The following is a 21,456-nucleotide window of genomic DNA, read 5'->3' as shown; positions in this document are numbered from 1 at the left end:
CTCTACTCTCTTACTCCCATGAGGGTAGGCTTAGCTCAACTAGAATCTATAAATTTGTAGATGATACAAGCAATGTTGGCAGAATTTCAGCTGGTGACAAAAGGGCATAAGGAAGGAAGGTATATCAGCTAGTTCAGTGGTGTCACAACAAAAACATTGCACTCAATGTCAGCAAGACCAAAGAGCTGATTGTGGACTTCTGAAAGGTTAAGATAAGGGAACACAAACCAATAATCAACGATAGATTAGAACTAGAAAGAGTGAGTAATTTCAAGCTCTTGGGTGTCAGTATCTCTGAGGATATAAACTGGACTCAACATATTGATGCAACTATAAAGAAGGAAAGACTGGTGTTATTTCATTCGGAGTTTAATGAGATTCAGTTTGTCAACTAAAACTGGTACAAAATGTAGACAGCGTTCTGACTGGATGCATCACCAACTGGTATGGGGGTGGGGGCTACTGCACAACATTGAAATAATTTGCAGAAAGTTGTAAAATTTGTCAGCTCTATCATGGGTACCATCTTCCAAGACACCTTTAAGGAGCAGTGCCTTAGAAAGGCAGCGTCAATCATTAAGGACACCCACAACCCAGGAAATGCCCTTTCACATTGTTACCATTGGGAAGGATGTACAGAAAGCTAAATACACACACTCTGTGATACAGAAACAGCTTCTTCCCTTCCGTCATTGGATTTCTAAATGGACTTTGAACCCTTGAACAACACCTCCTTACTTTCTTATTACTGTTATTTTCCACTGCTTATCATAACTATTTAATAAACATATATACTTAATGGAACTCAGTTTTTCTCTATATTTATTAATAACATATTTTATCGTAATGCTGGCATAAAGTAAACAAATATCACAACATGTGCTGGTGATATTAAATACATACACACACACACACTGACACAGACAGACACACACACACACACACACACACACACACACAGCTGAGGAGAAAATCTTGAGCTTCATCAAGTGAAGCCTGCTTACATGAACTGTCATGAGAGTCATTGATGTCCAACGAGATGGGACCACTTGCAACCTCCTCAGTCTCAGGGCAATCGGCTGTGAGTGGTGTCGGGGTCGGCAAAAGCTTCTGACACTGGCTTCTTCAGTAAATGTCACTGGAGCTTTCTCGCAGCAGTCCTGATATATGATATAGAAAAACATGCAAAATAAACAAATCAGCACCGCTCCACCTCCAATGAAATGAAAAGGCTATTATTACCAATGTGGTAACTTTTTCTGACACAATCTACATGGGATGAAGTTCAGCATTTAGTAAAGTTCAGCAATCCGAGTGGATATTGGTGTTAAGTAGATTTAGAATTAGCAGCTGTGGACACTGTTAAGAGAGGGGGCTTCCAAAAGAGAAATCTCTGTCAGTCCACTAAAGGAAAATCTATGTCTGCATTAAGACAACAATTGGACCACCAGGGAGTTTTAGGATTCACCAGTGGGTCAAATAATACAGCCACTGCTTTTTGGCACCAGACACTCAAGTTCAATCCTGACCTCCGCTGCTTCAACTTCAAAGGTCATCAACTTTGCCTCCACCCTTCCCTCAAATTTAGCTGCTACATTTCCAACATCTTCCACCCCTTCTTGGTCTCTCTGCCTCTTTCTCTCAGGAGAGAGTGTATTCACTGATGTCAATTATAAACCCACGGACTCTCACAGCTGCCTGGGCTATACCTCTTCCCACTCTGTCACTTGTGAAAACGCCCTCCCCTCTATTAGTCTCTCCGCTGCATTTGCTCTCAGTGTGAGTCTTTTCATTCCATAATGAATAAGGTGCCACCCTTTTTCAATGAAAGGGGCTTCCTTTCTTCCATCATCAAAGCTGCCTGCACCGACAGCTCTGCCATTTCATGCAGTTCTGCCATCACCCCCATCCAACCGCAACCCCACTAGGAACAGGTGTCCTCTTGTCCTCACCTACTACCCCACCAGCCTCTGCATCCAGCTCATAATTTCCCATAGCCCGTTATCTCTCATTACCCCACTTTCCAAAGGATCACTCCCTATGCATCCACTTGTCCAATTGTACCTCCCCACTTATCTCCCTCTTGGCACTTGCAAGCGGAACAAAGGCTACACCTGCCCCTACACCACCTCCCTCACTATGATTCAGGGCCCCAACCTGTCCTTCCAGGTGTGACACCACTTCACCTGTGTATCTGTTGGTGTCATCTACTGTATGGGATGCTCCCAGTGTGGCCTCCTTTCCATTGGTGCGACGGACTTAGATTGGGCGGTTGCTTCACCAAGTACCTATACTCCATCTGCCAGTAAAAGCGAGATCTCCCAGAAGCCAACTATTTTAGTTCCACTTCCCATTCCCATATACTAGTCCATGGCCTGTAGCACTCTGCTTAGCCTCCATCAATGGCATGATCATTGATTTCTCAAACTTCTGGTGATTGCCTGCTCACCCACCCTCTTTCTTTCAGCATTCCCCATTCCCCTCTCTCACCTTATCTCTTACCTGCCCATCTTCTCCCTCTGTTGCTTCTCCTTTCCTTTCTGCCATATCAGATGCACTCTTATCAGATCCCCTCTTCTGCAGCCCTTTATCTAATTCATCTATTGTCTTCCCAGCTCTTTACTTCAGTCCTCCCCCGCTCCCAGTTTCACCTATCACGTATTACCTTGTACTTCTTCGTCTCCTCCCCCTACCTTCTTAGTCTGATGTCTAATCTCTTTTTGCCAGTGCTAATGAAGTGTTTCTGTCCAAAATGTTGGCTGTTCTCCATTTTCAATAGATGTTGCTGGGCTTACTGAGTTCCTGCAGCATTTTGTGTATATTATTTTTATTTCCAACATCTGCAGATTTTCTCATATTGACTACATGCTATGTTGAATTTGTGTAAGGCATTAGCGAGGCCGAATTATGAGTATTATGTGCAGTCTCTTAGTCTACAGGAAAGATTCAAGTTAGATTGGAATTGTACAGAGAAGATTTACAAGGATGTTGACAAATCTGGTGGACCTGAGTTACAGGGAATGATATAAAAAACTAACAGGACACTAAAAGCCAGAGCAAATAGACTGAGGAACAGCTTCTACCCCAGAGCTGTGGCCTCCATCACAATACTCCCACAGAACAATGACTGAAACTGTGAGCACACACATGCACACTCAAGGACTCAAACATTTGCACTAATGGCACTCTGTGCATTACTGTGATATTCTGGTGCTGCTGCAACTTATCTTCTGCTACTTATCTATTTAATACTGTTTTACTATTACTGTCTTGTTTTTATTTACCGCTTTATTTAATTGCCTGAGAGGAAGCCAAACATAGTATCATTGTATCTATGTACAATTACAATAAAGATCATTCATTGATTTATAAAGACTTTATTCCTTGGAGTATAAAAGATTGAGAGGAGATTTGAGAGAGGTATACAAAATTACGAGGGGTATTGATAGGGTAAATGCAAGCAGGTTTATTTCAGTGAGGTTAAGGGTGAAAAGTTTAAGCGGAGGAACTTCTTCACTCAGAGGTTGTGAGAGTACGGAATAAGCTTGCAGCACGTGATGCATGCAAGCTGGATTTAAATGTTTAAAAGACATTTTGGATGGGTGCGTGAATGGTAGAGGTATGAAGGGCTATGGTCCCCGTACAGCAGTTTAAATTATTCGGCATTGACAAGATGGGCTTCTATGACTCTTTGGTTATGACTTTCTCTGAATGAATTTTTGTAAAATACTGAGGAAATTTACTACAGTTGTGTTGGTAGCTGTCTATGCCATCCTCCATCTGCTAATACCAGTGGGACATTGCATGAGCTCCACATCCCATCAGTGATTTTCAAACGAAACACCCCGATGGCATCTATATTATCAATGTTAATTTTAAACATGTAATGAAAACATTCTACCAGCATGTTGATTTTGATAATAGAGGAGAAAATACACTGGATATGGTTTATACTAACATAGCAGGTGTATATAAGTAGTTCCCTCGTCCTACACTGAGCTCTCTGATCATTTGTCTGTAATTCTTATTGATCTAATTGATCACTCTAATTAAACCACTGATCAAACAGGTCCAACCAGTTCTAAAGGCATTGAAAGCATGGCCGGAGGGAACAACCTCAGCATTTCAGGCCTTCTTTGAAAATATGAACTGAAGGATGTTCAGAAAGTCTGCCACCTATGACAAACAGGTGAATGTTGATGAATAAGTGGATTCTGTGACCAGCTACATGAGAATTACATCACAAAACACCCAGAGAAACATGGTGAATATGGCATGGATTCAGAGGTCTACTCTGTGTGTCAGCGACCAGGACACCTCACTCCTGAAAGTGCGAACGATTGGTTTAATGTATAGAACAAAATGATGGAGAGAAAGGAAGCCAGGGGAGAAAACACTCCATCTGGTTAAAGATGAGGAGATGAAATTCATGGCCAGAGTCAACCAACACAAAGCAGTATGGCCCTATTTTATACCAGGCCAGTTTTGAAGACTAACTGCGGTGCTCATGGATATACCAAACATCTCTTTGGAGCAGTCTGTTGTCTGCTTGGTTCTCAAGACAGGGTCAAAAAATGTTATAGTACCTTGTCTAAATGACTATTGTCTGGTGGCACTAACATCAACCATTATGAAATGCTTTGGGTGGCTGGTCATGGAGCACATTAAAGTCTTTCTCCCAACTACAGTGGACGCTTTTACAGTTTTCTTATCACTCTAATTGATCCAATGATGATGTCATAGCCTCTCCCCTCCATTTTCTTCTGTGCTATCTGGAAAATGGGGTCTCAGAAGCCATATTGCTGTTTATACACTTCAGTATGGTGTTTAACACCGTCACACACTAGAAATTACTGGGAAAACTGTCCTCGCTGGGTCTCAGCACGTCCCTCTGGACTGCTTAACAGAAAGGTCACAGGCAGCAACATCTCTACTCCACTACAGTGAGCACTGGGACCCCCAGTGCTGTGTGCTCAGATGCTGCTGACACATGACTGTGTCACATGATTCAGCTCAAACCATGTCATGCTGACACAACAGTGGTCATGACCTCATCAACAATGCTGACGATTCAGAGAGTACAGAGAGGACATGTTTGTGATGGACTGGTGTGAGAACAATAAACAAAGTCTGAATATGGAGATGACTGTGGATATTAGTAAGATGCAGATGAACCATCCCCCTCTGCGCATAAATGGCTCCTCTGTACAGAGTTAAGTGCACAAAGCTCCGGGGAGTTCATTTCATGGATGAACTCTCCTGGACTCTCAATATCATTTTCTGGAATAAGGCAGAGCAGTGCCTCCACTTCCTAAGGAGATTGAGGTAAGCAAGTCTCCCCACGCTCCCCCCATCTTAAATGAATCTTAAATGAGGACCATTGAGCGTGATTGACAGGCTGCATCTCCATCCGGTACCCGCTCCCTGTCACATCGATATGGTTCATACCCTACCTTTGCAAATAGGCCAGGAGCTAAGATCAATCAAATCTCAGGTTAAGTGGACGAACCCCAAAACTCTTCCACTCCTAATTTTCTCCTCTCCACACACCCCAGTGTGTCAGTCTTCCCCTGATTACTTATCCCCGAACATGAGTCGACTTCCATATGAATGAACCTCGCACCTGCTTGCCTCAACTCAAGCCTTGCCTTCCCTCATCTCTTCATTGTTTGCGGTAATTGTTTACAAATCTCTGCAGGAAAATGCGTTACTGATAAATTATTCAGTTGTCTTTCTTATTGTTTGAACCTGCAATTGCGCATCATCAGTCGTGCCATCTAAAACTGGAAGCCACTCTGTCACTGAGTGAGCTGCAGAAGTCAGTGACTGCAACTGAAGATGATGTTCATGGCTGCCCAATCTCTGAAGCCTTCCCCAAAAAGGGTACTTATGGAAAAGTGACAAGGAAGAAGACCTAGCTGAAGAAAAATATTTTGTTGCCCGCAAAGCTCACAGAGACAAGTCCTAAAAGACTAGTACCTATCTCAAACAGGAGAAAACCTGAAGATATTGGAAATCCAAGTAACACACACAAAATGCTGGAGGAACTCAGGCCAGGAGGCCACAGTCAACAGTTCGGGCTGAGACCCTTCATCAGGACTGCAGAAATAAAGTTTCAGGTTAGGATAAGAAGGTGGGGGAAGACAGGAAGAAATACAAGGTAGTAGTTGAGATCAGGCAGGGGGGAGAAGTGAAGTAAAGAGCTGACAGGTTGATTGGTGAAAGAGATACGTGGCTGCAAAAGGAGAATCTGATAGGAGAGGACAGAATTGAAGAAATGAAAGGGGAATGAGCACCACAGGGAGGTGATGGGAAGGTAAGGAGATAAAGTGAGAGGAGGAAATGGGAATGGGGACTGGGGAAGGAATAGCGGGGAGGGTAATTTCTGGAAGTTTGAGAAATCAATGTTCATGCCATCAGGCTGGAGGCTGCCTAGATTGTATGTAAGGTGTTGCTCCTCCTACCTGAGTCTGGCCTCGTTGTGGCAGTAGAGGAGGCCATGGAGTGTCATGTCAGAATGGGAATGGGATATTGAATTGAAATGGATGGCCTGAAAGAGAACCTGCTTTTCCCGGCGAAGGCATCTCCAATCTTCATTGAGTCCCACCAACATACAGGAGGCCACACTAGAAGGACCAGATGCTGTAGATGGCCCCAGCAGACTCCTGGATGAAGTGGTGCTTTAGTGGGAGCCCTGATTGGCAGTGATGGAGGAGGTGTAGAGCAGCTGTGGCACTGTTTCCACTTGCAAGGACAAGTGCCAGGAAGCAGATTGATAGGGAGTGATGGATAGACAATGAAGTCACATAGGGAGTTATCACTATGGACAGTGGAGAGGAGGGAAATATGTGCTAGGTGGTGGGATCCCATTGGAGATGGCAGAATTTATGAAGAATTAAGTATCAGATGTAGAGGCTACTGGGGCCGTAGGCAAGGATGACAAATGCTATCCCTGGTGCGGTGATTGTGTATGGGGTGAGGACAGTCATGCATGAAATGGATAAGATATGGCTGCGCAGCATCGATGCTGGAGGAAGGAAAGCCACTTTCTTTGAAGAAGGAGGATATCTCATTAGTTCTGGAATGAAAAGCCTTATCCTGAGAACAGATGTGCCGAAGACAGATAAATTGAGAGAAAGGGGTGGCACTTTTACAAGTGACGGGGTGGGAAGAAGTATAGTCCAGGTAGCTAAGTGAATCTGTGGTTTTATATAAGACCATTGTCTGTAATAGCTGCAAGAGATGGTTCAGCTAAGTACAAAGTGGAATAAATAGTTTAAAACTGCTGACATTACAGTTTTTGAATTTGTTGTTTTGCATGCTATACTATTTTCTCTGGGGTTTTTTTTTGCCAGCACCAATGTGAAAAAAGGAGTATGTGATTCACAAACAAAAATTCTCAGCTAAATCGATCAAAAATCCCTGGCTGTATTATTCCTTTCTGTGAACAATGGGTTGGGGCTTGAATACTTTTAGAAGGCACTTTAGTTAGATAGATCGATATACAATCCTGACAACATGAGACCTTGAAAGTGATTCCATAGGCTGTGGAATCAGTTTAGTGTTGAGGTAAGTGAACTCATCCGCACTGGTTCAGCAACCTAATGGTTGAAGGCTAAAAATTGTCCTTGATCTGGTGGTGTGAGACCTCAGTCTCAATGGTCTGAGTTGTGAGCTCCTTCATGATGGAGGCTGATTTCTTGTGTCATCGCTCATTTGGATGTGCTCAGTGGTGGGGACAGTTTTTCCTGCAATGGAGTGGTGGCGCATATTGAGGGGCAGGGGGAAGTCTTTTTTCTCCTAGTGTGTTGTCTTCTTACCTAATGAGGTGGAGGGGTCTCAGGAGGTTGTTCAATAGCACAGTGTCCTGGTTTCGTTCCACACACTGATCAGGAGATTAAATGACCACAGGAAACAGCCTCTAGGGGAATGTGGAGACAATAACGTGGGATTAAAGTAGAATCAATGTCAACGGTATCAATGGACAGCACATACTCAGTGAGCCAATGGGCCTGTTTCTGTGATGTATAACTCTGAATATCTAACCCTTCTACACTCACCTTCGCTACCTTGCACTTTCATGCCCTCCACATTCTCCACACCCCCTCCCGCAGACTCCTCACACTGTACCAATATCTGATACTTTGAACTGAGACACAGGTAACATTTGGTGGAAGTTAAATGCTGTGAAAACCCCTCTGATCTCGATTTGTTTGTATCTGATGCTAAATGGAAACAACAATATAGAGCAAAATGTAACAGGGGAATGTTCATGTTAGATCTGTAATGGCCACAGAAGTTAGAGCAAATCATTTGGAATGTTTTGCAGAAAAGCAGAATATTCCGACCAAACAAACTACATGGCATCTCTCTGACTCTGTCTTGCAAGCTCCCCTCCACCCTTTTCTATTTATCTTTATCTTTAGCCTGTACCGGCTCTCCACACTATTCCAGGAACTCTGTCAATGGGTAAATTTGCATTTGTGGTTTTCAACACGCAATACCTACGTGACTGAAATGAACAGACCTTTGTTCCCAATCTGTGTGTTTTATGTTGCTGATAATTTCCTGTCTTTTGCCTCCCTCCTAACCAAAGGAGTGGAGTGACATTTGTAATTTTCCTTTCCTCTCCAACCATTACAGAATCTAGTAATTTTTGGAAGATCACTTCCAATGCCTCCAAATCATTTCAGCCAAATATTTCAGAACCCTGGAGTGTATTCCACCTCGTCCAAGTGACTTACCTATTTTCAGAACTACCTAAGCAACTTCTTCGTAATAGCAAATACACTCACTTCTGCCCCAGCACTCAAAATTCTGGCATAGTGATGGTGTCTTTCACATTGAAAACCAAACTCAAAATACAATATGTTTGTCAGTCTTTCTTTATTCCCAATAACAACCTCTCCAGGGCAGTTTTCACTTCTGTCTCTATCTTACTCTTTATATCTCCAGAAAAGCTTTCGGTATCTTCTTTTATAGAATGCGTTAATTCACCTTCATATTTCATCTTTTCTCCTCATTGCTTCTTTATTGCCTTCACTTGTTTTTTTTAAATCCTCCAGATTACCACTAATTATTGCTTTATTGCATGCCCTCTCTTTTGGTTTTATGCTGTTTTTGACTTCCCCTTTTCAGCCACAAGTGACTCATTCTTCCTTTACAGTATTTCTCTATCTAAGGTACTTACCTGTCCTGCACCTTCCGAATTGCTCCCAGAAACTCCATAATCCCTGCTAATGTCCCCTTCCAATCAACTTTGGCCAAGTCTGCTCTTATGCCTCTGTAGTTCCCTCTACTCCACTGTAATACTGATATATCTGACTTTAGCTTCTCGCTCTCAAACTGCAATGTGAATTCTATCATATTATAATCATTCAACACCAAATCCAGATGTCTTTTCCCTCGGCTGAAACACAAGCTGCTTTAAAAAGCCATCTAATTAGACATTCTACACATTCCTTCCTTTGGGATCCAGTACCAAGCTTATTTTCCCAATCTAACTGCAAATTTAACCCCACTCCCCCCCCCACCACCACCACATGGCTATCATTACATTAGCTTTTTCACATGTACTTTCTATCTCCTGTTGTAATTAGTAGTCCACATCCTAACTACTCTTCCAAGGCTTGTATACAAATCCCATCAGGGTCTTTTTACCCTTGCAGTTTCTTAATACTATGCACAAGGATTCCACATCTTCTCAGTCCTATGCCAACTTTCTCTCAAAAATCAATTTCCACCTCAGCCTCCTGCCCATTCAATACAATGTCTATCCTTGCATGTTAAGCTCCCAACTATGATCTTCTTTCAACCACAACTGAATGATGCCCACAATGTCATACCTACCAATTTCTAACTGAGCTACAAGATTGTTGACATTATTCATTGTGTGAACACTCAAAAATACCACTTTCGGCACTGTATTCATCACCCTTTTCAATTTTGCTCCCATGTTACCATCATTTTAAATTTAAATCCCTTTCTGATATTGTCTTTTATGCACTCTCCTTCCCTTTTGAAAGGTTCATTCATTATCAAAGCATGTCTGAAACTTTGAAATTTGCCTTCTCCAGATAGCCAAAAAAAAAGAACGTGTAAGTAATTCAGAAAGAAACATCATCACCATACCAAAAAGAACAGCATCCCGATCCTCAAGCCCCAAAACACATATAATTGACCCCCAAAATACAACCCCTCCTCTCAACTAAAAAAAGTTAACAGAACACAAAAAAAAACATTATCCCCCCCCCCAATACCCTCCCTTCACACAAAATGGAAAAGGAGCAGGTGATAAAAAACAAAGAATATAAAAACCATACGTCAAAAGAAGCCCAGTCTATAAATACAATAGCCCAAGTGATAATCCTATGATATCAACGACATTCATTGAAAGAGATGGACACCACACCAGAGAGGCCTACCCACCTGCCATAGCGAACTACATGGCGATAGGCTGCTCACAGATTCCTTCTCTGCTAGAGAACAAATCAAAGGCCGTCAGTGCTAAACTCTTGCTCATCTTCCACATTTGCCATTATCTCAATCGTCAATGCTTTAATTGGTGAACTTAACTGGCAAAATGGAGCGGAACATCAACCCATCTCAAAGTTTTTTCTGAGCACGCACTCGCTTCCTGGAATCTTCTCAGAGAGAGAGAAGTGTTGCATCACTCAACCAGTTTCCAAGCTGTAAATTACATGCTCTAACAATCTCAGGAACATAGTTAAGCGTAACAGAAGGGTAATCTGATGTAACAGAAGTTTAAAAAAATAAATTTTCGTGAGCTATCTGGAAGATGCCAACTGAGGAGGCATTGTGTGTTGGCCCTATCTTGATTAAACTGCCCCAAACTCTTCTAAGATGTTGAAATGTTTAACCTAATACTTAGTTGAAAGACAAACTTCAACCTATCCCACTGACTGCAATTTTGACCATTGATCTGCCTAAATTCCACACTCTGTTGATTTTGCTACCAGAGGTGAAAATACCCTGGATCTGGTTTATAGTAACATAGCAGTTGCAGATTAAGCAGCTCCTTTGCCCACATTGGGGCAGATCATTTACCTGTTATCTAATTCCAGCATAGAATCCACTGATCAAACTGGCCAAACCAAGTCTGAGGCAGCAAACTCAGCATTGCAGGACAGCTTTGAAAACATGAAATAGAGTATGTTGAAAAGGGCTGGCTGCTACCTTTGTCAAGTACGTTAACATCTAGGAATATGAGGTATTGAGGAGATTGAGAGGGGATCTGATTGAAACGTTTAAGATAATTAAAGGATTTGATAGGATTGAGGCAGGAAATATGTTCCAGATGTTGGGAAAGTCCAGTACTAGAGGGCATGGATTGAGAATAAGAGGTCAGTTATTTAAAACAGAGTTGAGGAAGAGCTTCTTCTCCCAGAGAGTTGTGGAGATTGGAATGCACTGCCTCGGAAGACGGTGGAGGCCAATTCGCTGGATGCTTTCAAGAAGGAGCTGGATAGATATCTGATGGATAGGGGAATCAAGGGATATGGGGACAAGGCAGGGACTGGGTATTGATAGTGAATGATCAGCCATGATCTCAGAATGGCGGTGCAGACTTGAGGGGCTGAATGGTCTACTTCTGCACCTATTGTCTATTGATTCTGAGACCAGGTACAAAAAGAAGTTCATGGAGAATGTTACCATCACAAAGTACATCCAAGTGACGCAAATCAGAAGCCATGGCTCACTGCAGAGGTCCATACCTGGCTGGGGGATCATGTTGCTACTTTTAGATTGGGGGGGGGGGGAGGCATAACAGCTTTCGGAGAAATAAAAACTGTGCTTTCCACTCCATCAGGAAGGTAAAATGGGAGGATTCTCAGCGGATATAGGACCCCTTCTGTGATACCAAAGGAAAGAAGCTCGTGTGGCAGGGATTTCGGATTACAGACAAGTCTACCCTGTGCGTCAGTGACCAGGATGACTCACTCCCCAATAGGCTGATTGTCTTTTATGTCCAGTGTCATGCACAGAACAGAGTGCTAGTGAGAAAGACACAGCAGGGAGTGGATACTATATCTGGCTGAAAACTGTCCTCGCTGGGTCTCAACACCCCCTTCGGTAACTGGATCCTGGATTCTTGACAGACAGACCTCAGCTATTCTATCGCTCCCCAGGGTTGTGTTCGCAGCCTGCTGCTGATGCATTTCTGTGTCGCAGGATTCAGCTCAAACCATGTCATCTAGTTTGTAGATGACACAATAGTGGTGTGTCTTCATCAGCAACAATGAAGAGTCCGAGTATAGAGATGAAGTGAAGCTGGTGGCGGACTGGTGTGAGAACAGCCAGCTAAGACTGAATGTACAGAAGACCAGAGAAATGATTGGGCACTGATCACTCCAAGGTGCTTGGCGTGTACACATCTTTTGTTGCTAGCGCACTAAGGAAGTGTAGAAAGAATTTCCTTTATAACAATCGACTATCGTACCCGAGAGATTCAGGGAGTTTAGTAACTGCCACCCATGGCTGCTGGTGAATTCACAGTATTTCTGTTCCATTCATGGCTGCTGTTAATGGATTGATAATTCTGAATTTGTGTTAATTTCAAACTCCATAAATTTATATTCAAACAGACTTGCTCCTGAACAAGGACTAAACAGCAGTTGTAGGAGGAAACCACCCACCACCAACCCCCTCCCGGCCCCCACCAGGTCCTAAAGTCCATCCCAAAGAAAATTCTTTGTGGCGTTCCTTTGTGCGCCCGCAGCAAAAGATGTGAATGCAAGCTATTATGAGAGGCAAACTCACTCTGGTTCCTCAATATCACCTCCCTGAATAAGAAGGCACAACAGTACCTCCATTTCCAAAGCAGGGCCAGAGGTTTGTTGGGAGGACGGTAAGAATGGGGTCATAGCGGTCTCCCTACTCTCCATCAGGGACATATACCTGGACCGCAGCATACATGCGGCCCTTAGTATTATTAATAATACCACCCATCCATCCAACATTCTCTTTGACAGTTTCTACCATCAGGCAGGTGACTCTGATGCATTAAGACAAAAATGGTCAGGATGGGAGACAGTTTCTTCCCTCAGGACATTAGGTGGACAAACTCACTGCCGTATTAAATTTAAAGTGTAACTGGTTCATTCATTCTGCAGACAGCAATCTTTAATTTATCCATTTTACTTTGTGTATTTATATATAATTCATTTGCAGATTTTATTCTTACTTTCCTAATTTATTGTGTGTCATGTGTATGACTGTGCTTTACACCCTGGCCCAGAGGAATGTTGTCTCTTTTTAATGGTATATATGTACATAGATCAATGACAAACTTGACTTGACAAACCTTTATCACCATCTCAGCCATACACTGCATCTACTTGTATTCAAACTGCTCTGTCCTCTGCCTTCTCACTCCAGTTTTTTTATTTCCCTGCCAAAGTAATTCAAACCCACCACAACTGCTCTAACAAACCTGCCCACAAAGAATTTTGTTCCCTGAGGGTTCAGGCCTGAAATGTTAACTGCTTATTCTTTCCAAATATATTACCTGACCTGTTGAATTCCTCCAGCATTTTGCATGTGTTACTCTGGATTTCCAGCATCTGCAGGATCTCATGTTTATGATTTGCCAGGTACTATATTACTATAGTTAAATTGACTGCACCACCCCTCCAAATTGAAAATCTGAATGCACCTTGTATTGAAAGTCCATTCTTTTGAACTATTAGTTATTTAGTTCTGTATCATACTACTGTGCTTTATACCTTGGTTCGGAGAAACTTTGTCTTTTTTACAGCATACACGTATGGAATTATATAACAATAAACTTATAACTGAACTTGACTTAACTGGCCTTCTTCAACGTCTCAACCATACACGGTATCTACTTGTACAGTATACTATCTGCCCCATCTTCAAGCATATCACAGCAGTTTCTATTCCCCTGTCAAATTAGTTGAAACCTTTCACAACAGCTCTAGTAAACCAGCCCACATGGACATTGATCCCCCTTTGGGTTCATGTGTAACCCACTTCCCTTTGACTGCTTTCCACTGGGCAGATGTAGTGTTTCCTGAACTGGATTCTCCTAATTTGGCAGTCCGAAAGAAGGATTTCAGCTATCAGCTGTTTATTCATTTCCATATCTGCTGCCTGGTTCCTCCAGCATTTTGCATGCGTTACTCTGGATTTCCAGCATCTTCAGAATCTAATGTTCATATCAGGTCATGTCTTATTATATTAAAATTGCCTCCCCATTCCCTGCAAATTTAAAATTTAAATCCAAATCTTTCTATAAAGCATCTTGAATTGAAAATCCACTCTTCTGAACCATCCCTGTAGTCATACATTTCTTGATCAATCCAGATACAAGGGGTGACTGATAAGTTTGTAGCCTAAGGTAGAAGCAGTCAATTTTAGAAAACCTAGCACATTGTGTACATTATTGTGTACAGTTCTGGTCAACAAATTATAGGAAAGTTATCAACAAAATAGAGAGAGTACAGAGATGATTCACTGGAATGTTACCTGGGTTTCGGCACCTAAGTTACAGGAAAAGGTTGAAGAAGTTAGGTCTTTATTCTTTGGAGTGTAGAAGGATAAGGGGGGACTTGATAGAGGTATTTAAAATAATGAGGGGGATAGAGCGAGTTGACATGGAAAGGCTTTTTCCATTGAGAGTAGGGGAGATTCAAACAAGAGGACATGAGTTTTGAGTTAGGGGGCAGAAGTGTAAGGGTAACATGGGGGGGGGATTTCTTTGCTCAGAGAATGGTAGCTGTGTGGAATGAGTTTCCAGTAGAAGTGGTAGAGGCAGGTTCAGTCATTTAAAGTAAAATTGGATAGGTACATGGACAGGAAAGGAATGGATGGTTATGGGCTAAGTGTGGGCCGAGATGGCCTGTTTCTGTGCTGTAATTGTTATGTGGCTGTATGGTTTATTTTTCAATATAGTCCCTCCTACATTTACACACTTGCAGTGGTTGTGGAGCATATGAATGCTGGAACTCCAGAGAATACCCAGAGCATGGGTGATTGATAAGTTTGTGGCCTAAGATAGAAGGAGATGTCATTATTATCTCCTTTTACCTTAGGACACAAACTTATAAATTACCCCTTGTGTTCCTAAACTCAGAACATGTGGCAGAAAAATTATAAATTTAGAAAACCGGTTTTTCAACCATCAACCAACTCGCAAAGCAAACATCATGACATCTCATCCCTCTGTTGTTAGCACCCAGATGTTTTCTGGCTGATCTCTCACCTTTCAATGAGATGCTGCCAGTGGCTGTTGTCAGACTTATCCAAAAAGACTGCTGGCTCTGCTCAACATGAGACATGGGACAATTAAATAATACACAAAGGAGATGAATACATTTGCACTGCTGACATTTCAATTTTTGAATTTTAGTTTTTCATGCCTTAAAATTTCCCTGTTTTGTTTTTAGTATTACTGTGAAAAAAGGAGCATACTATCCGAATTGATCTAAATTCATGTTGTAATATTTAGGTGAATGATAGGTTGGGGCTGAATACTTCTGCAAGGCACTGTAGGTAGAGACAGTATAATTCTGAGAACATGAGCTGAGCAGTCCTTGAAAGTGAGTCCATAGGTTGTGGAATCAGTTTAGTATTGAGGTGAATGAAGATATCAATGCTGGTTCAACTTCCTGACAGTTGAAGGGTAATAACTTTCCTTGATCTGATGCTATGAAATCCAAGGTTCCTTTACCTCCTGCTCAATTGCAGCAGCAAGAGAGCATGGTCTGGATGCTGGGGTCCTTGATGATGGATGCTGCTTTATTGAATCAATGCTCCTTGTAGATGTTCTCAGTGGTGGGAAGGCTTTTCCTGTGATGGACAGTGTTGTATCCACCACACTTTTTGGGAATTGGTGTTGGATTGCGACAGAGGGACCATTGAGTATCAGCTGAGGATCGATGGTCTGGGGATGCTCAGCCCCCAGTGCGTTGTCTTCTTGCATAATGAGTACAGGGGCCTCAGGAGGAGGCTGAGTCCAGATAAAGATTCATTCCGGGCTCAATCACCACACTGAGCACTAAATTAAATGACCACAGAGAAATGCCTCTGAGTAAATGGGGAGACAATAATTTGGGATTAGTTTAGGATCAGTGTCAATGGTGTCAATATTTGGCATACAGCCAGTGGGCCAAGTGCCTGTTTCTGTATTGTAAGACTGCGGCTCTCTCCTTTCACTCTCACTTCTACTGTGTTTCATTTTCTTGCTCTCCCCATCCCACCCCCAACACCTCACTGTTCATATCCAATGGCAAACAGGAAAACAGAACGGGGCAGAAGTAACCAGAGTGTGTTCCTCTTGCTCCGTGTGTGTTGCCTTCTTGCGTCATGAGATGGAGGTCGCCTCAGGTGACACACGAGCACAATGTCATGCTTTCATTTCACAAACTGATCAGTAGATTAAATGACCACAGAAAACTGTCTCTGGGGAAATGTAGAAGCAATAACATGGGATTAGTTTAGGACCAATGTCAATAGTGTTCAATGGTTGTCACCTACTCAGTAGGCCAAAGTATCTGTTGCTGTGTTGTGTGACTCTGTGACACTCTCTCCCTCCTCCCTCTCTATTGTCTTTCATGGCTTCCCTATTTCTCCCAACACCCCCCCCCCCACAACACTTTCACAGTGTCCTGAACTGTGCCTTTGTTCTGAACTGAGACACAGGTAACATTTACTGAAAGGTCAATGCTGTGAAAACCACTCTGTTCTCAGTCTGTTCACATCCAGTGGCAAACAGAAGAACAGAACAGGGCAGAATTAACAGGTAGATTGTTCCTATTAGATCTGTAATGGTCACAAATGTAAGAGTGAATCACTTGGAAGGTTTTGCACAGAAGCAGAAGCACAAACAGCATGCCATCCCTCTCTTGCCCCATCAGCTCTCTTTCTGTGTATCAATCTCTCACTCTTCCTCTCCACACATATTTCAGGAAATCAAAGCACTAATGTCTGTGGGTGAGTTAGCATCTGTGGCTTTCAACACGTGAAACCTGCGTGAGTGAAATGAACAGCCCTTTGTTCACAGTCTGTGTGTTTTCTTTTGTGAACATGGTGTCAGATTGAGGTAGGGTGAAAATAAGCCTCAGCATTTTATCCTTGTTTTTGTATTCTAGTCCCCTAGAAAAGAATGCAAACATTACATTTGCCTTACTTACCACCAACTCAACTTGCAGGTTAACCTTGAGGAAATCCTGAATGAGGACTCCTCGGTCCCTTTGTACATCTGATTTCTGATTTTTCTATCCGTTCCGAAAATTGTTTACATCTTTAATCCTTCTACCAAATGATACAAACCAGCAGCAATAGATCACAAAGTGAGCCAAATGTTAATGTTTAAGAACACTATCTTCATTAGTATCTACTCAATATATAAAAAGATTAAACAAAATAAACAGAAGTTAACAGTGTTATGCGTGTGTGTGGCTCCAAAACTACCAAACTTAGGAACAGTTCTTAAAGTCTTAAGATGGCAAACTAGAAAGGTCCAGTAATCCATGGAATAAATGATGGGAGAGATTTGTAAATCCACGTTAAAATGTAGAGAGAAGGCGATTATGAAAGATTCCACAGGTTCCATGCTGGGTAAATGAAATAATGGTATCCGAAGATCTTATCTGTTGAGTCGTTCTGAAATCCACGTAGAAATATCCCAAAGGTGACGGTCACAGAATATCCCTTCCACACCAGTATTTATCACATAGCACCCGAATCCAAGTAAGGGTTAACAAAGGTGGTTTCCACAGCATACTCCAACAAAAATCCACATACGGATTTTTCAGAGTGACAGTCACACATTCAATGTACACAGTGTGCCGTTAATCAACCCACACTTTCAGGCATGGGAAAGTAGCAGACATTACCCATATCATAGCAAACTATTGCCAGCATCTTGCAGTCCAAAGATTCTCTCTCTCTTTGCACTACTGAAAATCCCAGAGGTCCATCGCAGCTTGTTATACTGAAATCATAGCACCACATCATTCTGGCATTTTTAAAGTGACACCCACAGCAAATGAAACCGTTGGTCATGTGACACAAAGTACATGATCATATAGTTGCCTACGCTGTAATCTATCTGCCACACTTTGCCCAGTCTTCTGATCTATTCAAGTCCTCCGCAGGCAGCCTACCTACCAATACTACCTCCCCTCTACCTATCTCTGTATTCTCCATAAACTTGATCATAATTCTGTCATCCAAATCATTGAGAATATAATGTGAAAAGAAGTGATCTCAACACCGACTGCGAAAGGTAACCAGTCACAGGCAGCCAGTTCTAAAAGGGCCCCTTTATTCACAACTTCAGCTTCATGTCGGGCATCCTTCCATTCATGCAAATGGCTTTCCTGTAAATCCACGGGTTCCTGGTAAGCAGGTTCCTGTGTGACTCCCTGTGAAAGGCCTTCTGAAAATCCAAGTAAACAACATCAACTGAACCTACTTTGTTTCCACTACCTATCACTTCCTCAAAGATTTCCAGCTGATTCAACAGGCAAGATTTCCCCTGAAGGAAATCATTCTATGTCTTACTTTATCATGAGCTTCCGATTACCCTAACAATGGACATCTTCTGAACCGCTAAAGTCAGGCTAACGTGCATAATTTCCCATTTTTTCCTCCTTCCCTTCTTCAAGAGTGCAGTGATATTTGCAAATTTCCATTCCTCTGAAGCCATCACAATTGTTGAAAGTTCATCACTAATGCCTCCCTATTCATTTCAGATACCTCTTTCAGGGCACCTGGGGTCAGTCCATCTGATCTAAGTCACCTATCTACTTTCATAAAGTTCTACCCAAGATGATACCCAAGCACCTTCCTCTTAGTACTACCACCTACACTGACTTCTGCTCCCTGACAAGTGAAATTCTGGTATTCTGATGGTGTCCTTGATGGTGAAGACTAACACAAATTATTTCATAATGTTGTCTGCTTTTCTTAATTCCACATTACTACTTCACCAGTGCCACTTTCCACTCTTGCCTGTCCTTTACTCTTTGTATATCTGAGAAAACTCATGGTATCCTTTTATATTATTGACCAATTAAACTTCATATTCAATCTTTTCTCCTTATTGGTTTTTATTTCCTTAACTTGGTTTTAAAATCTTCTCACTTCTCACCAAACATTGCTTTATTGTATGCCCTCTCATTTGCTTTTGTGCTGTCTTTGACTTCCCCTTTTCAGCCACAGAGGTCTCATTCTCCCTTTACAATATTTCACCATCTTTGCTACGTATCCATACTGCGCTTTGTGAATTGCTCCCAGAAATTCCAACCATTGCTGCTCTGCCATCATCCCTGCTAATGCCTCATTCCATTCAACCTTGGACAAATTCTCTCTCATGCCTCTGCAGTTACCTCTACTCCACCGTAATACTGACACATCAAATTTCATTTTCTCCCTCTCAAACTGCAAGGTAAGTTATGATCACTGCCTGATTACACAACACCAAATCCAGACTTGCCTTCACCCAAGTGGCCTTAACCACAAGATGCTTGAAAATCCATCTAGTAGATATTCAACAAATTCTTTCTTTTGGGGTCCAGCGCTAAGCTAATTTTCCCAATCTACCTGAAAATTGCACTTCTTACATACCTTTTCTATGTCCTGTGTAATTTGCAGCCCACATCCTAGCCACAGTTCAGAGGCCTGTTTACAAATCACAGGTCTTTTCACATTTGCAGTTTCCTAACTTTACACAAAAGGATTCTATATCTTCCCCATCCTGTTTGAACTCTCTACCAGACTGAACTTCAACCCCAACCTCTCTTCTGATCTCCTGTCCATTTGATGTAATGTGTATCCCTGCATGTTAAGCTCCCAACGTTCAACCACATCTCATTGACGACCTGCCAGTTTCTGACTGTGCTAAAAAGCTGCCATAATTCATTCAGTTTGAACATTCAGAAGATAAAACTTTCAGTCATGTGTTCATCGCCCTTTTCAATTTTGCCTCCATGATGCCTACAGTTAAATTTATATCCCTTTCTGAGCTTCTTGTATTTTTATTATTCTGGAGACTTTTGTAACATCTGCCACACTCTCCTCCCTTTTCCTTCATCCTCACTGATTCCAAATGTTGAAATGTTCAACCTATGATTTATTTGTCAGGGAAATTTCAACCTATCCTACTGAACACAACTCTAATCTATCATCTGCCTGAATTCCAACATGTTGCTTTTGCGACCAGTGTTGAAAATAGATTCCTGGCCCCACATTGGATAACATATCTGTTATGTTAATTTGTACATACAAACCACTGATCAAACTAGCCAAACCAGTTCTGAGGGAGCAACCTCAGCACTGCAGGACGGCTTTGAAAACATGAACTGGAGAATGCTTAGAAAGACTGCTACCTCTGGCAACTGTATTAAGATAGAGGAATATGTTGATTCTGTGACCAGCTACACAGAGGACTCTACTGAGAATTTTAACATCTGAAAATACATCTGTATGAGGGCAAATCAGAAGCCATGGCTTACTGCAGAGGTCTATGAATGGAAGAGGGATCACAATGCTGTGTATGGATCGAGGGATCTGATAGCTCTCAGGGAAGCAAGAACTGTGCTTTCCCACTCCATCAGGAAAGTGAAACAGGAGCATTCTCAGAGAATACAGAACCACTTCAGTGGTACCAGAAAAACAAGATGCATGTGCCAGGGGATTCAGAGGATTACAGACAAATCTACCTGGCACATTAGTGACAAGGACACTTCATTGACTGACAGGCTGAATGTCTTTTTGCCCAGTTCGATGCACAGAACAGAGTGCTGGCGAGAAAAGTATACTCTGTCTGGCTGAAGCTGAGGTGGGGAAGACCCTGGCCAGGGTCAGCCCACCTAATGCTGCAGGGCCTGATTATATACCAGGTTGCCTTCTGAAAGACAGTGCAGCCCAGCTAAGGTGCTGACAGATATTTGCAATCTCTCTGGTGAAGCCCATTTCCCCCTCAGTTTTCAAGATGGCAATGTTATGCCAGTGCCAAAGAAGGAGAAAATAATCTAACTAAATGACTATTGTCCTGTGGTATTATCATTAACCATTTTAAAATGGTCATGGAGCACATTAAAGCCTTTCTCCAATCTACATTGGACCCTTGCTCATCACTCAAATCAATGCACTGACTACGCCACAGCCTCTGTCCTCCAATCTATCTTGTCCCACCTGGAAAATGGAGTCTCACATGTGAGGCTGCTGTTTAGACTTGAGTGTTAAACACTGATGGGAAAACTGGGTAGCTTCCAACCTGATGGCATGAACATTAATTTCTCTAACTTCTGTTAATACCCTCCCTCTTCTTAGCCCATCCCTTTTTCCCCTTTTCTTTTCTCTCTCTGTCCATCTCACAATCACTCCTTGACTGCTCTCCATCTCCCTCTGGTGCTCCCCTCCCCCTTTCTTTCTCCCTAGGCCTCCCATCCCATGATCCTCTTCCTT

This window comes from Hypanus sabinus, unplaced genomic scaffold, assembly GCF_030144855.1.
Source record: "Hypanus sabinus isolate sHypSab1 unplaced genomic scaffold, sHypSab1.hap1 scaffold_242, whole genome shotgun sequence".
Lineage (NCBI taxonomy): Eukaryota > Metazoa > Chordata > Chondrichthyes > Myliobatiformes > Dasyatidae > Hypanus > Hypanus sabinus.
The sequence above is the reverse complement of the archived record's forward strand: the minus strand, read 5'-3'. Positions refer to the sequence as shown.